At 48.4% G+C, this 17,312-nt stretch overlaps 1 long non-coding RNA gene across 4 annotated transcripts in view; it reads right to left on the reverse strand.

Moving 5' to 3' along the window:
• Nucleotides 1-10,025, reverse strand: part of LOC123165996 (uncharacterized) — a 13,671-nt gene extending 3,646 nt beyond the window's left edge. The window contains exons 1-9 of one of the 4 annotated variants that reach the window (XR_006483302.1): nt 9,617-10,025; nt 9,347-9,536; nt 9,114-9,258; nt 8,409-8,480; nt 6,648-6,851; nt 6,434-6,548; nt 5,957-6,002; nt 4,194-4,251; nt 4,068-4,105 (exon numbers count right to left, since the gene is read on the reverse strand). This is a non-coding gene — a long non-coding RNA (uncharacterized lncRNA). Of the gene's footprint in view, nt 1-3,489; nt 3,606-3,986; nt 4,106-4,193; nt 4,252-5,956; nt 6,003-6,433; nt 6,549-6,647; nt 6,852-8,408; nt 8,481-9,113; nt 9,259-9,346; nt 9,537-9,616 lie in introns of those variants that run through there. The other 3 variants (XR_006483301.1, XR_006483304.1, XR_006483303.1) reach the window with 3 other exon arrangements.
• Nucleotides 10,026-17,312: the final 7,287 nt, after the last annotated feature.

A 17,312-nucleotide genomic window follows, 5' to 3' on the forward strand; every position in this document is an offset into this window, starting at 1 on the left:
CTAAAGCAGGCTTACGGGCCTAACCTCTCTGCACTCAGGGCTTATAAAGCATTTCAAATGAACTCTGAAAAGGTTGAAAGTTGGCATGGTATCATCATTTCATCCACATAGCATGTGCAAGAAAGTTGAGAGGGTTACGGCAAAAACTAGATGCACTTCTTGTACAAAACGGACAATGGTATCATACTCGTCTATTACAAAGTTGGCATGCTATCATCATAATAGTTGCGGGAGAAAGTCTTCACTTTTTCTTCGCTTGTGTCATTTGCTTATTGCGCCGTAACCATGGATAATCTTCATCGTTTATCAGGATGCTTGGGTCAGCCTTGACTTTGAAGGGAGGAATTTCATGAAACTTTTCATAATCTTCAGACATGTCTGTCTTGCCCTCCACTCCCACAATGTCCCTTTTTCCTGAAAGAACTATGTGCCGCTTTGGCTCATCGTATGATGTATTCGCTTCCTTATCTTTTCTTTTCCACGGTCTGGTAGACATGTCCTTCACATAGATAACCTGTGCCACATCATTGGCTAGGACGAACGGTTCGTCAGTGTACCCAAGATTGTTCAGATCCACTGTTGTTATTCCGTACTGTGGGTCTACCTGTACCCCGCCTCCTGACAGATTGACCCATTTGCACTTAAACGAAGGGACCTTAAAATCATGTCCGTAGTCAAGTTCCCATATGTCCATTATGTAACCATAATATGTGTCATTTCCCCTCTCGGTTGCTGCATCAAAGCGGACACCGCTGTTTTGGTTGGTGCTCTTTTGATCTTGGGCGATCGTGTAAAATGTATTCCCATTTATCTCGTATCCTTTGTAAGTCAATACAGTCGAAGATGGTCCCCTGGACAACGAGTACAACTCATCACAAACAGTGGTGTCACCTCTGAGACGTGTTTCCAACCAACTGCTGAAAGTCCTGATGTGTTCACATGTAATCCAGTCGTCACACTGCTCCGGGTGTTTGGAGCGCAGACTGTTCTTGTGTTCATCGACATACGGGGTCACCAAGGTAGAGTTCTGTAGAACTGTGTAGTGTGCTTCAGACCAAGAATATCCGTCCCTGCATATTATTGAGTTCCCCCCTCCAAGCGTGCCTTTTCCAGTCAGTCTCCCCTCATACCGCGATTTAGGGAGACCTATCTTCTTAAGGCCAGGAATGAAGTCAACACAAAACCCAATGACATCCACTGTTTGATGGCCCATGGAGATGCTTCCTTCTGGCCTAGCGCGGTTACGGACATATTTCTTTAGGACTCCCATGAACCTCTCAAAGGGGAACATATTGTGTAGAAATACGGGCCCCAGAATGACAATCTCGTCGACTAGATGAACTAGGACGTGCGTCATGAAATTGAAGAAGGATGGTGGGAACACCAGCTCGAAACTGACAAGACATTGCGCCACATCACTCCTTAGCCTTGGTATGATTTCTGGATCGATCACCTTCTGAGAGATTGCATTGAGGAATGCACATAGCTTCACAATGGCTAATCGGACGTTTTCCGGTAGAAGCCCCCTCAATGCAACCGGAAGCAGTTGCGTCATAATCAAGTGGCAGTCATGAGACTTTAGGTTCTGGAACTTTTTCTCTGGCATATTTATTATTCCCTTTATATTCGACGAGAAGCCAGTCGGGACCTTCATACTGAGCAGGCATTCAAAGAAGATTTCTTTCTCTTCTTTCGTAAGAGCGTAGCTGGCAGGACCTTCATACTGCTTCGGAGGCATGCCGTCTTTTTCGTGCAAACGTTGCAGGTCCTCCCGTGCCTCAGGTGTATCTTTTGTTTTCCCATACACGCCCAAGAAGCCTAGCAGGTTCACGCAAAGGTTCTTCGTCACGTGCATCACGTCGATTGAAGAGCGGACCTCTAGCTCTTTCCAGTAGGGTAGGTCCCAAAATATAGATTTCTTCTTCCACATGGGTGCGTGTCCCTCAACGTCATTCGGAACAGCTAGTCCGCCGGGACCCTTTCCAAAGATTACGTGTAAATCATTGACCATAGCAAGTACGTGATCACCGGTACGCATGGCGGGCTTCTTCCGGTGATCTGCCTCGCCTTTGAAATGCTTGCCTTTCTTTCGACATTGATGGTTGGTCGGAAGAAATCAACGATGGCCCAGGTACACATTCTTCCTGCTTTTGTCCAGGTATATACTTTCAGTGTCATCTAAACAGTGCGTGCATGCGTGGTATCCCTTGTTTGTCTGTCCTGAAAGGTTACTGAGAGCGGGCCAATCGTTGATGGTTACAAACAGCAACGCGTGCAGGTTAAATTCCTCCTGTTTGTGCTCATCCCACGTACGTACACAGTTTCCATTCCACAGCTGTAAAAGTTCTTCAACTAATGGCCTTAGGTACACATCAATGTCGTTGCCGGGTTGCTTAGGGCCTTGGATGAGAACTGGCATCATAATGAACTTCCGCTTCATGCACATCCAAGGAGGAAGGTTATACATACATAGAGTCACGGGCCAGGTGTTGTGATTGCTGCTCTGCTCCCCGAAAGGATTAATGCCATCTGCGCTTAAACCACACCATACGTTCCTTGGGTCAGCTGCAAACTCAGCCCAGTACTTTCTCTTGATTTTTCTCCACTGCGACCCGTCAGCGGGTGCTCTCAACTTCCCGTCTTTCTTACGGTCCTCACTGTGCCATCGCATCAACTTGCCATGCTCTTCGTTTCTGAACAGACGTTTCAACCATGGTATTATAGGAGCATACCACATCACCTTCGCAGGAACCCTCTTCCTGGGGGGCTCGCCGTCAACATCACCAGGGTCATCTCGTCTGATCTTATACCGCAATGCACCGCATACCGGGCATGCGTTCAGATCCTTGTACGCACCGCGGTAGAGGATGCAGTCAATAGGGCATGCATGTATCTTCTGCACCTCCAATCCTAGAGGGCATACGACCTTCTTTGCTGCGTATGTACTGTCGGGCAATTCGTTATCCTTTGGAAGCTTCTTCTTCAATATTTTCAATAGCTTCTCAAATCCTTTGTCAGGCACAGCATTCTCTGCCTTCCACTGCAGCAATTCCAGTACGGTACCGAGCTTTGTGTTGCCATCTTCGCAATTGGGGTACAACCCTTTTTTTTTTATCCTCTAACATGCGATCGAACTTCAGCTTCTCCTTTTGACTTTCGCATTGCGTCCTTGCATCGACAATGACCCGGCGGAGATCATCATCATCGGGCACTGGTTCCTCTTCATCTTCAGCAGCTTCCCCCCTTGCAGCATCATTGGGCACATCGTCTGGTTCCTCTTGATCTTCAGAAGCTTCCCCCGTTGCAGCATCACCGTATTCAGGGGGCACATAGTTGTCATCGTCCTCTTCTTCTTCGCCGTCTTCCATCATAACCCCCATTTCTCCGTGCCTCGTCCAAACATTATAGTGTGGCATGAAACCCTTGTAAAGCAGGTGGGCATGAAGGATTTTCCGGTCAGAGTAAGACTTCGTATTCCCACATGTAGGGCATGGACAACACATAAAACCATTCTGCTTGTTTGCCTCAGCCACTTCGAGAAAATCATGCACGCCCTTAATGTACTCGGAGGTGTGTCTGTCACCGTACATCCATTGCCGGTTCATCTGCGTGCATTATATATAATTAAGTGTGTCAAAAACCATTACAGAACATCATGAATAGATAATTAAGTGACCAAATTAATAGAAGTTCATCATCACATTAAAACCAAAGTACATACATAGTTCTCATCTAACAACATATATATAGCTCTCCAGAGCATCTAATTAATTAAACCATACATTGAAACTATGTAAAACATTTCAATGCGAAAACAAATGCGATCATAATCGCAACCAAGGTAACAATTGATCCAACGGCATAATGATACCAAGCCTCGGTATGAATGGCATAATGATACCAACGGCATAATCTTTCTAATCTTCAAGCGCATTGCATCCATCTTGATCTTGTGATCATCGACGACATCCGCAACATGCAACTCCAATATCACCTTCTTCTCCTCAATTTTTTTTATTTTTTCCTTCAAGTAATTGTTTTCTTCTTCAACTAAATTTAACCTCTCGACAATAGGGTCGGTTAGAATTTCCGGTTCAACCACCTCCTAGATAAATAAAATCTATGTCACGCTGGTCGGTATATTTGTCATAAATAATAAATGAATCAAATAGTTATAAAAAGATAATATATACCACATCCGAATCATAGACAGGACGAGGGCCGACGGGGGCGGATACCAAAACCATCGCACTATGTAATAAGAAGGAATAAAATAGTAAGAAAATTAGACAAGTATCTATCTAAAGTAAGAATTTTTTTCTTTCAAAAAGAAGATAAGAACAAGAGATCGGCGCGGGCGGTCGACGGCGGTGAAGACGGGAATGGGACGTGACGGGCCGCTAAACCTAGACAAATCTCGAGGAAAATGGAGCTTTGAGGTCGAGCTTCGAGAGGACAAAGCTTAACTAGTGTGGCTCGGGCATTTCATCGAACACCTCATGTGCATAGGAGGTGAGCTAGAGCACCACAAAGCCCACCCCTCGCCGGCCAGAGAAAAACAGAGCACTGGAGTGCTCTGCTCGCGGGTGAGGGGTATATATAAGCACCTCATTGGTCCCGGTTCGTGGCATGAACCGGTACTAAATCCGGGCCTTCTGTCCCGGTTCATGCCAAGAACCGGGACAAATGGTTGTGGGCCAGGAGCGAGGACCATTAGTCCCGGTTCGTGGCTCGAACCGGGACAAATGGTTCCATACGAACCGGGACCAATGCCCACGAGGCCCCGGCCGGCCCCCTGGGCTCACGAACCGGGACGAATGCCCCCATGGGTCCCGGTTCGTGACTGAACCGGGGCTAATGTGAAAACTGCCCTGTGACCTATGCCTTGTTTTCTACTAGTGGGGCTTAGCCCAATTATCTTATCGTTATTAGGATGGTTTGCTTAGGAGTCAAGTAAACCTCTCTATATAAGGAGAGGAGATGTATCAATCTAATCAAGCAAGAAGCAATCATTATTTGCTCGGCTTCCCGAAGGGAGCCGGGAGACCTAACCCTAGCCGCCTCTTGCGCCGCCGCCGCCTCTTCTTCATCGCGCCACGGCGCCCCACCTTCGGCAGCCGCGATCGCATCTCCGTCAACCCTCCCCCTTCCCGTACAACCTACGCCCTAGACCAGGTAGGATCCTAGCTCCTACCATTGGCGCTAAGAACTTGTCCGGCGATGAACTCCGATGATCTTTGGATGATGTACAATTTGTTTATGTGCATTTGGTTGTCCGTTTGATGCCGAATTCGTTGTGCATTGTTTGATCATATAGAATAGCTCTTACTTTGCATGCGTAGTATGAATATAGGTGTCGAGGGGAATTTGAGACGTGACCGGTCAGTGTCTGTGCAAGCGCCCGGTGCTTCCGCGGATGTTTGAGGGATAAGATTTGTCAAGTCCGACCGTATATGCTCTTACACAATCTATAAACTTGCAAAACAACATGCACAAGCAAACATAGCAGCTCCTGCTAGGGTAGGGTCCTACTGAGTGAAAGGATTGCACAGGGCTGACAAAAGCGATATGTAAGTATGTCTGGCTTGCCTGTATTTGTTCTGATGTAGGCTTATGGTTCGATGCCAGTAAGCGTTTGTGGGCGCAGGAGTGGCATGTGTGGATTTCAATCCAAAAGTTGGGAGTTGCGTCGAGCACGTTCATCTCAAGGATAACTAAATGGGGCCGATGTTTATATCACATATGTATTAATTAATATATGTATAACAACCAACAAAATTATGATACCAGAAAAATACTTGACGAGACAAATTTATGCATATGTTTTTCAAGTTTCCAACCTAAAGCCCTACCTTTTGTGTACCGTGAGAGAGTATTATACAGGAACAAAAATGAGAATATTAAACAATAGATACGGTTGATCGATACAACAAAATTATAAGCGATGATTACATACCTTGTAGCAAGTTACTTCTCGTCTGGAGCTCGCGGACAACCACTACCTGTTAATAAAAGTCCCAGTTAGTGCTCATTATGTTTCATAGGATTGAGGGGGGAATAGATGTATTTCATTTACGACCACAATGATCTACAGCTTGACATAAGGTCATCTCAGAGGAAAATAAAGGTTTGAGAAAATACAGGAAAAAAATTAAGAACACAAGGAAAATGAGAACGGATGAAACAAAAAGAAAAGGTACTCCAACAAACTTGCTCAATGACTCCATCGAAAGATAAAATTTCCGCCAAACTCGACCGGTAAATATCAATCTACATATTTTTTGAAGAGAAAATAAAAAGTAAATCATATAAAATTTGGATTAGATCCAACAAAGGATCCTTCTTCTATACAAGGATATATATTTATATACTTAATTAGCCATATTCAGAATTTCACAGAGACAACTTGTACCTACTACATGTGCACACTTACTTTAGAAATTAACAAAAAGGGCATCATATAGCTCGTTTGCGTCGACATTGATCCCACCGTGCAACCTCCTTCTTGTATTGCTCTCCCACCGCTACGGCGCCAAATTGTCATGACCCTATATTGCAAACGGGCAAGGACTGATTAGATTAAGGGGATCAAGGGGGGCATAAGATTAGAGCCAAAAAAAATAACGGTGGATGGGCATACAACTAACCCCTGGTTGTAGAGGCTCGAGGATGGATAGATAGATGTGTCAAGTCAGGCGCTGCTACCGATTATATGGCTACGAAAAGGGCAGCCATGCCAGCCATGCACCTTTGGCCGTCGGCAAAAGATGTTTCTCACCGGACGACGAGGGGAAACGGCACGGACCGCCATGAGCACCGCCGGCTACCATGGAGACGAGCTTCCCCCCTACCTGCATGTGGATCCAGAAGCATATAGTTAGAACATTACAGGTGATAATAGAACACCTTGAAGCGAGGGACAATCATCCAGGAAAACAAAATACTTCACCTAGCGATAGTTGCATGCTCTGCCGCCGGCGCGAGACACGGTCAATACTATGTAGGCGTGTGTGCGTCCGTCGAGAGGGAAGGGCGCGTGAAGAGCAGAGGGAGGGAGTCGACGCCGCGGAGGCGAGAAGGGCGGCCAGCCGTGCGGCGCGGTGCCATGGCCGCCGGCAGCAGACGAACGAGGTTGGGGCAAGGGATGAGAGGTTGAGCCAGATCTATTCTAGGATCCCAGGGCAGAGAGGGATGATATGTGTTGGGGGGAGGAGGCGGCGGTGCAGCCCATATGCGTGTCGACGCATGTACTACGAGAGGAGAGACGCCCTGACCGGCCAAGGTATTTTCGTTTCTTTTTTACGTGACAAAAAAGATACTACAGTATATGTGGTACAGTATGGTTTTATATTTATATTACTGTACTTTCCAAAAACAAAGGAAAGGAATACGTCCACGGCACGCTGGCCCGCAGTCCGGCACGCACCACCACATCTCTTTGTGGAGACCGGCCAACAGGTGCGCAGAAAAAGAAAGGAGGAGACGCGGCCAACGAGGTCACATCGCAGGCCACACCATGCAGTCGGGTACTACGTCCAAGCTTATTTTTTGTATCTTCTCAATACAATTGCTCGTGGTGGGTGGGGACTAGTACCACTACAGCCTGGTGGACATAAATTACAGAGCACGATCTTCTGCGTAGCAAGCACTGCAGCCCTTGCTGCGGCGAGCATGCATGCAGCCCGGCAGCCCCTGTACCTCACCGACGAGGGGGAGAGATTGGACAAACACCGTACCGACGACGGGGGGTGATTCCACAAAGGAAAGGTAGGGGGCTTGAGGTGAGGCAACCAGAACAATGAGCGACCAAAACCGTTTTAAACCTCGTTAATCTTGTGTAATGGGTATGAGCTGTGACGACGAACACATCTCACTCACCAGCGTTTAAAACAACAACGGCGATGATCGGGGGGCTACAACGGAGAGATCACGTCGACTATATCTCAGACATGTGTCGTATCGTTCAATCTTGACGATGATAATGACGTCATGGAGTATGTACATGGTCATGGGCTCGATCAACATACGCAAACATGGTGGTGATGGCATATGTTGGATTCGTTCAATGATAATGATGATGAGGGTTCTCAAAAAGCTAGAGTCTCGGTCTCGGCAAGGCTCGGCATGGAGGTTGAACAAGGCAAGCCCAAGCCGAGTAGCCAAGCTCGGTGAGCCGTCTCGGTGAAGCTAGGGCCACTCAAGAAACTCACACCAACTAGTTCAGGAAAAATCAGCAGTCAAATATAAATATTGTCTTTAAAGTACAATTTTGATCACTGATTTGTGTTGTATATCTTGAAAGTGTTTCAATGGACAAATTTAAGCATATGTTTCGAAGTACCCAGCGAGAGAGCATAATACAAGAACAGGATAATAAGAATATTGTTAGATAGATTAACCAAACTTACCGACGATAACTGCACACCTTGTCGAAAGTCACTTCCCGTCTAGAGCTCACCGACAGGTGACAACCAAACTACCTATCAATGATGAAGAAAATCAAGTTAGTGCACCGAACCCAGCTGCTACACATCACCTCCGCCCGCTAAAGAGCATGTTGGTGCCTTAATCCAGTGAAGCCAAAGAAGATGATCAATTCCTACCATGTAAAATTCCTATACCTATTCGTGCGTCCAAAACAAACCAGTGGCCCTTTAAATCCTATATATAAGCATTTTCACTTGATTTTTAGAGATTCAGACATCCAAATCAAAGAACTGGAATCCTTACAAAATTTTCCTACGGATTATTTTGCAATACATTAGGTGAACTCTTTTTTGCCAATCCTATAAGATTCAAGAGTGCGAGTGCGTGACATTGCACTTTTGGTGTTCATGTGTTCTAGAAATTAATCCTGTGGGTCAAAGGAGCCACAAAGGTTCCATAATGGATCAAGAAATCATGATATACCTACGAGATTATCGTGAACAGGACACAATGAAACTGGCAGTCGAAAATAGTATTAAGACTATACTTACTTCTCCTGTCTCTAGAATACTGGTAAATCTCTTTTTTGGACGAGAAATTTAAATGAAGCAATATTACTTAGGATCTAGATGGAACGATCCTTCTTCTATAAAAATCAAATAAAGTCATATGTTTATTTACTTCACCATGGATATATCCTTTGTTCATCGACATATTTGATGCCACCGTGCTCGCGCTCTCCTTTGGGTATCTCTCTTCCACTGCTACGGTGGCATGGCAGAGAGGAGCAGCATGAACTCTAAATAGCAAGCGGGCTGCAGAGGATAAAATCTGATGAAAAATACAGAGCTGATTACTACGGAGTATAAAAGGGGGAATTAATTAAGGAAATCGTCTGATTAATTAGAGAGAAAATTACCGGTGGATGGGTATGCAATTAGCTCCTCGTCGCAGATGGATTTGTCGATCTCCAGAGCTAGGAAACACCATGCAAGCTTAGAGACCTACACGGCGCAGTCAGCTGGATGAAATATCCAAGCCGGCGATTGCATGCACTGCTGGCCGTTGGCGGAAGGTGCTCTTGGCCGCCAGGAAACGGCACGGAGCTCCTGTGAACACAAGCGCGGAGATGAGCGAGAATATACAGGTCAGGGTAGAAAAAACTTGTGATGGTTCGATGCAAGCATACGCGGATCGACGACGGCGCTCGATCTGCCGTCGGCGAGCGGCATGATTCCATGGACGCGTCTCGCGTGCATCAACTGCCGATTACAGAGGGGCGCCAGAAGGGCATGGGTAGCGGGTCGAGGCGAGAAGGGCGGCCGGACGAGCGGCGGGCGCGGCGCCATGGCCGCCGGCAGGAGGATGAACGAGGGTAGGGGATGAGGGAAGCCTGATCCAGATCCGCCTGTGTCAGGACGGAAAGATGGGGGAGGCGGCTCCTGGGCCTGGGGCAGAGCCCTCGGTCAATTCACAGGTAGGGTTAGCACCCGCGCGCACACATTGGTATTTTCCTCTCTCTCGAGTACGCTCGCGCGCGTTGGCCCCGCGCCACCACGCCTCTCCGTCCCCCGACACGTTGCGCCGAAGTAGACGAGGAGCGGGTGGCTGGGTGGGCACCCCGAGGTCACGTCGACGGCCACACCACGCGGTCGCGTCCAAACTTTGGTTTTGCACTGATTCGTAGAGGACAAACTTAATTTTGTACCGGTGGCGGGTGGGCAGCGGCGCCGGTAGATGCTGTCCGAACGAATGGCTGCCTTGCATCGCCCCCCGGTGCACAATTATCGACTGAAACCATTTTAAAATTAGTTAATTAATAATCTAATGGAAACGGATGTGAGCTCCGGCGACGATGAGGCCATCTCGCTCACCGGCCGTGAGAACAGCGACGACCAGGATTGGGGCTACAATGGAGAGCTCGTCATCTAGGGCATCGCGCCCAGGGCGACGACGAGCTCCGGGGCATGTGTCATCTCATTCAACATCGACGATGATCGTCGAGGATGTACATGACTCGACCAACGCGGCAAGCATGGTGGTGATGACATCTCCCCCACCCCTTGTCATTCCATGGCGTAGTCGTCGTGCGTGATCTCAAAAGGAGATGAATAGGAGAGGAGACAACCGACCTTGCCGAAGAGTACATCGGCGACCGGAGAAATGCCAAAGCTGAGTTGGCCAGCTTGGAGTCTACTTGTCGTCTTTAGTCCTCGGTTCCATCGTCCTCACCCCATGGTCATTGGCAACGAGAGAGAGGGGGAGGGGGGAGGGGGAGGGAGAGGGAGAACGTGGTCGTCGTGCCAACCCAAGTGGCCAAATCACCTAAACCGAGGGAGGATAAGTACGAAGAAGAGGGAGTACATACAAAACACATGGCACCATATACCACGACGACGCAAACACATGATCCGGTAATGACCACCACTTGCGGGCGTTTCGTCGTTGTTTCTGGTTAGCATTTCGACTGTCGGCGGCTATGGCACCCACAACCATACACACAACAGGGGTGGGGGGAGGGTCGAGGCATGTCATAACAATGAATAAATGGACAGTGGCGTGTCCCGAACCAATATAAGTAGTGTGCATGGGTGGCGGCACCCGACGAGCTGCCAACGTCTAGAGACATGTACTCAAGCACCCCCCCCCTCCCCCACCGTATGCGTCGCCAACTTCGTGTCCCAACGCGAGCAAAGCAACCGCACTCAAGCAACACCGTCAAGAAGTCACATCCCATTGTGGCTGCCACACTGAAAGATCGTGGATGTCGCCTAGAGGGGGGGTGAATAGGCGCTTTAAAATAATTACGGTTTAGGCTTGAACAAATGCGGAATAAACCTAGCGGTTAATTTGTCAAGCACAAAACCTACAACAACTAGGCTCACCTATGTGCACCAACAACTTATGCTAAGCAAGAAAACCTACTTAGGTGATAGCAAGATATATGACAAGAAACAATATGGCTATCACAAAGTAAAGTGCATAAGTAAAGCGCTCGGGTAAGAGATAACCGAGGCACGCGGAGACGACGATGTATCCCGAAGTTCACACCCTTGCGGATGCTAATCTCCGTTTGGAGCGGTGTGGAGGCACAATGCTCCCCAAGAAGCCACTAGGGCCACCGTAATCTCCTCACGCCCTCGCACAATGCAAGATGCCGTGATTCCACTAAGGGACCCTTGAGGGCGGTCACCAAACCCGTACAACTGGCAACCCTTGGGGGCGGTCACCGGTACCCGTCAAATTGCTCAAGGCGATCTCCACAACCTAATTGGAGACCCCGACGCTTGTCCGGAGCTTTACACCACAATGATTGAGCTCCGAACACCACCAACCGTCTAGGGCGCCCAAGCACCCAAGAGGAACAAGCTCAAGGGCACCAAGCACCCAAGAGTAATAAGCTTCTCAACTTGTAACTTCCACGTATCACCGTGGAGAACTCAAACCGATGCACCAAATGCAATGGCAAGGGCACAAGGAGTGCCCAAGTCCTTCTCTCTCAAATCCCACCGAAGCACCTAATGCTAGGGAGGAAAAAGAGAGGAAGAACAAGAAGGAGAACACCAAGAACTCCAAGATCTAGATCCAAGGGGTTCCCCTCACATAGAGGAGAAAGTGATTGGTGGAAATGTGGATCTAGATCTCCTCTCTCTTTTCCCTCAAAAACTAGCAAGAATCCATGGAGGGATTGAGAGTTAGCAAGCTCGAAGAAGGTCAACAATGGGGGAAGAACACGAGCTCAAAGGATAAGGTTCATTGGGGAAGAAGACCTCCTTATATAGTGGAGGGAACAATCCAACCGTTACCCCCACTTCAGCCCCGCAGAGAGCGGTACTACCGCTTGGCCAGCGGTACTACCGCTTGCCCCTATAAGCGGTACTACCGCTCCCCCTCGCGGTACTGCCGCTGGGCCCAGAGCGGTACTACCACGGTAGCAGGGCGGTACTACCGCATACGAGCGGTACAACGGCCCCCACTGCCGTGGCCAGTACCGTAAAACCCGACACGAAAAAAAGACCCCTCGAATCGAGGCGGTACTAGTACGAGACCGCAGCGTTACTACGGCTGGGGGCTACCAACGGTACTACCGTTCTGGAGCGGTACTACCGCTCTAGAGCGGTACTACCGCTTGTAGCACCCAAGCGGTACTACCGCTCCGGCACGCGGTACTACCGCTGGGACCAAAACTGCCATAACTTCTGCATATGAGCTCCGAATTGAGCAAACTCAAGCTTGTTGGATAGAGGAAGACGAGTAGCATCAAAACAGCGACAAATAGAGGAGTGAAACCTCCAACCGAGAAGAATCGGCATAACCTCCAACATCGAAAACATCATAGAAGATGCGAGTGAACTCCGTTTTCGATGAACTCGAGCTTGTCATCAAGATGACCATAAGCTCCAAAACTCACAAAGAAAAGAACCAAACAAGAACCAATAAAGATGATGCAAGGATGCAATGGTTTGAGCTCTCTACGAATGATACGATCAAGCTACTCATCGAGAGCCCCCCTTGATAGTACAGCAATCGATCCTATAACCCGGTCTCCCAACTACCATCATGAGACCGGTAAAATAGAAAACCTATCAAGGGCAAACCTTTGCCTTGCACATGGTCCACTTGAGCTAGATGATGACGATCTTGACTCCCTCAAGTTGGACCACCTTTCTTGGTTGTGTTGGCTCGATGAAGACTAGTTGATTGCTCCCCATACTCCACTATGGGTGAGCCACTCTTCCGCACATCTTCACAAGTCCATTGTCACCACAATGGACGGCAAGCTTCAAGCATTTGATCTCTTCATGATGCTTCACTTGAACTTGCACACCGCCACCTAACCCCACAAAGAACTCTCACGAAGATCATGGGTTAGTACACAAAGCGTAATTGACAATGCTTACCACACCATGGGATCACTTGATCCCTCTCGGTACATCTTCTACGCTTTGTGAGTTGATCAAGTTGATTCACTCTTGACTTAGTCTTTATCAACCTTGAATCTTTTCAGCTCTCTTCATTTGGATGATGTCTTGAAGATATACATGAATGATCACACAATCTTCTTCTCCAAGACATGCTTGCAATAAGCTCAACTCTCACATGACCAATCTTCATTTGGATAATTCCTTAATAACACCTTGGTCACCACATAAACTCCTTGAAACCAACACATGGACTTCAAGAAATGCCTATGGACAAATCCTTCAAATATAACTCAAGGCAACCATTAGTCCATAGAGATTGTCATCAATTACCAAAACCAAACATGGGGGCACCGCATGTTCTTTCACACACATTGCACCAGTGGCGACGAGGCCAGCAACGACGAAGAATGACATCGACGACGCAAGGCCCCCCTATGGTAGCACATTGAGGGCCCGTGTGGTGGCCTTCATACGACAGTGTTCCTTATCTTCCCGCTCTTCTTCTCCGGCAAATAGTTGGTTCAAACGAGGGCGGTCGAATCATTCGTCGATTTTTTGGCACGCCAACAACGCCCATGATTTGACGGGCGAGCGGTGGGATGGGGGCAGGGGCGGACGCACGTTCAGGTGAGTGGGGGCCCAGGACCCCACTCAATTTTTGATCCTCCCTTAAATGCTCAGTAGTGGTCGAGCAAGGCCCCCCGTCGGCCCAGGCCTGGTGCCCCACACTCCCTTGCTAAAGCCCAGAAAAGATAAACGCAAGGAAGGCAGTCGTGCCATGGAGGAGCGATTTTCGCTGCATGGAAATAATTCCAGCAATTAAATTGGAAGGCGAGACGGCACCGCTGCGTTGATTCTTGTTGGAAATTAATTATACAAACCAAACGAACCGCCGGCTCGGCCGCTGCCTGCTGCGACGATCTCCCTCCGTGTCTCCGCAGAGTCCGCCGCGCGCCGCCGCCGACGGCCGGCCTGGCTACATACGTGGCTGGAGGCTGGTCGCTCCCCTGCTCATCATCCTCATCCTCATCCCCAACTGGCCAACTCTGAAACTAGGTTTGTTCTTCTTGAGCTGATCCATTCATGAAATGATTTTTTTCTTCTTTTGGATTTCTGGTTATGTTTCCTGTCAAATCAAATGCAAAGATGCAGTTCGTGCTAGTCTAGAACTGCTAGTCCTATCAGCCATGTAAATAAAATTTGATAGGATTAAAATGTGACACACTACCCGTAGGTCATTTTCTAGGATTTGAGAATACAGTGCTAGTACTTGTGTGCAGACGTGCAGCGTGCTAGCCTGCTAGTAGCATGCTTTGTTCTAATCAAATTCTCTATGAAATTCAATCTTGGAAGCCATTCTGTTGAGGCTGGATTTTCTACTCTCAGGTGTACTAATACAGAACTAGTACTCGCCTGCTAGTCTGCTGATAGTATCATACCTTTATCTAAACTCTTTAGAGTTAGTATTTCAATGATTTGGCATGGAAGAAGGAAGATAATGGAGAAGTATTTGATAAAGAAATGAAGAGATGGTAACGCCACCACTCGTTGCCACTGTCACTGTTGAGAAATGTTTTTCGGCTATGAAGATTGTGAAAAATGCTTCGCGTAACAAAATTGGTGATTATTATTTGAATTATTTGAATCACAGCCTAATTTTCCTTGTTGAAAAGGAATTGCTAAATACAATCACCAATGAAGTGATTCTTAATCGTTTCCATAAAATGAAAGATCATCGTGTGGAAATGTAATGGTCTAATACATTGCACATTTTACATGTTTACCATCTCCATTAGTATTTAAGCAGCTAAGCCAAATATGTGTTTTCTCTTTGCAGGTAGCGGCATTTACGTTGGAGACAAATTTTCTCTTTTGCAATATGTGTACTATTGAGATATAAACTCTTTTTTATAAGGTATGTTCACTTTAGTGATAAACTCGTCATGGCTCTGTTGGATGAAGTATCTTTTTTTTAAAAAACTTGGTTGAAGTATCTTATGACTTGGAGTAATTGGAAACTGCTACTCTCTCAGATCCATATTGATTGTCGCTCACTTAACAAATAATATGGATCAGAGAGAGCATTTGTGTATAACATATTGTGAGGTTTATAAGCCTTTGTAAGTTTTCTTATTGATGAGTGCCCCCGGTCAGTTTTTATTCTGGGTCCGCCCCTGGATGGGGGGTTGGGGTGGGGGAGGAACCAAACAGCGTTTACCACAGGATGTATGCTCTCAAATTTCTCCCCAGACAGAGATGGATGATGAAAAAGGGACAAGTAACTTTCTTCCTTTATGGCACGACGGAAAACCAAATATCAAACGCACCTGGAGTCCTGGACGCCTCGTTGGGGCATCTTCCATCGCATCACGCATGCGTACCCCGACTCAATGTCAAACTTATGTCGTCTGCAGCTGGTGGGTGGCACGCAGTAGATGCCGACACCAACCGGGCAGACGGTCCGGACGAGGAGATCCTCTGTGGATGCATTTGTGCCTGTGCATCCCAGTTTTCAGCCTTGCTAATCTTACGCTTGCAAGTGGGAGCGATCCAGCTACGGCCGCAGCTACCTATGCACTGCGGGGTAAAAATTTCTCGGGATACGTACTGCAGCTGGTGCGTGCAGCGCAACCCAGCCGCGACGGTAACCTGGCCAAATGGACGAATTACGGGCTGACACCTGACAGAGCTAGCTACGGTTGTACGTGTACATGGATGAAAACAGACATCTTCCGGCTGTCTGCCCGATCGATCGAAAGCCTCGGAGAACGTGCGGCTTAATTTTTTTATATATCTATTGGATTATCCTCGGTAACGATATTGTCTAACTCTGTTCAGAAAAAAAATAGTGTCTGACTGACCCTTTTTTGGAATTGCTAAATAGCCGGATTTTTAACGGAGCCAACCGCAACCATATGAGCAATTTTCCGAAGCTGCCCTCGCTTGGCAAACCCTGGCGCGGCGCCTCCCCCTCCCCCGCCCCTACCCTGCCTGGCCACTAGTAGAGTTTGGTCATTCGCAATCCTACGTGGCGCAGACAAAGGTCGCACTGAGGCGCTACCAGCCCAGCCTCATGCGATGGTCTTAGGCTCCTGACGTGGCGGCCTTGTTCAGTGGAACCACTCCATCAAGTTTCAAGTCCTAGGCTTCGCATCAGAGTCGGGCGCCGTGATGGATGATGGAGGGACGTCGACTGCGCTATGATCCGGAAGGAGATCCGAAGCCATCTCCTACCAGCATGGAGAACCGAGACTTTAGCATCATCGACGGTCGTGAGTGGAGACGGAGAGGAGCGGATCAACCGTGATATGGGAGGAGAGGAGAGGTGTGGCATGGACGGCGTCGAAACCGTGCTTAAATAGTCGCAACCAGACGAAAGGACGGGCAACCGGTTTCAATGAGGCACACCCGCCGGAGTAGGCTTCTCGGTGGCCTGCTCCTCCGCCTTCTTCGCTGCTTTGGCGACCCGACGTCCTCCATTGCGAAGCCCGCAACTGGCGCCGGCTCTTCGTTCGGTTCCGCCTCCTCCTCCTCCTGCGGATTGGCCACCTCCAACGGCACTGGCTGCTGCTCCGGCTCCAGTTGCTACTCCCCCTCCTCTGGCTCGGGCGAGTCCGGAGGCATGCCATCTGCGATGCGGACGGCGCGCCTCGCCCGGGTCTTTTCCAGCATCTAGAAGCGGCGCTCCGACGTTAGCATAGCATAAGTGCCTTCTTTCTGCCGGGTCATGGCTGAGACGGACGATGAGGGAAAAGGAAGGCGAAGAGGGAGAGAGGTGGATGGGCTCGGGCTGCCAGCGTAGAAAGGGGCGAAGCAGATGTGGCTAGGGCTGGGGGACACCTTCCGGCTTAAATAGCTGGACTTTGGCCCTCGGGTGGCGGCACGTGGTGTTCCCACCCTACCGAAGAAGACACCCGTCGGACCGTCAGATTTCCAGGTGTTTTCATGTGGGACCTCAAC

Source organism: Triticum aestivum, chromosome 7D (genome assembly GCF_018294505.1).
Source record: "Triticum aestivum cultivar Chinese Spring chromosome 7D, IWGSC CS RefSeq v2.1, whole genome shotgun sequence".
NCBI lineage: Eukaryota > Viridiplantae > Streptophyta > Magnoliopsida > Poales > Poaceae > Triticum > Triticum aestivum.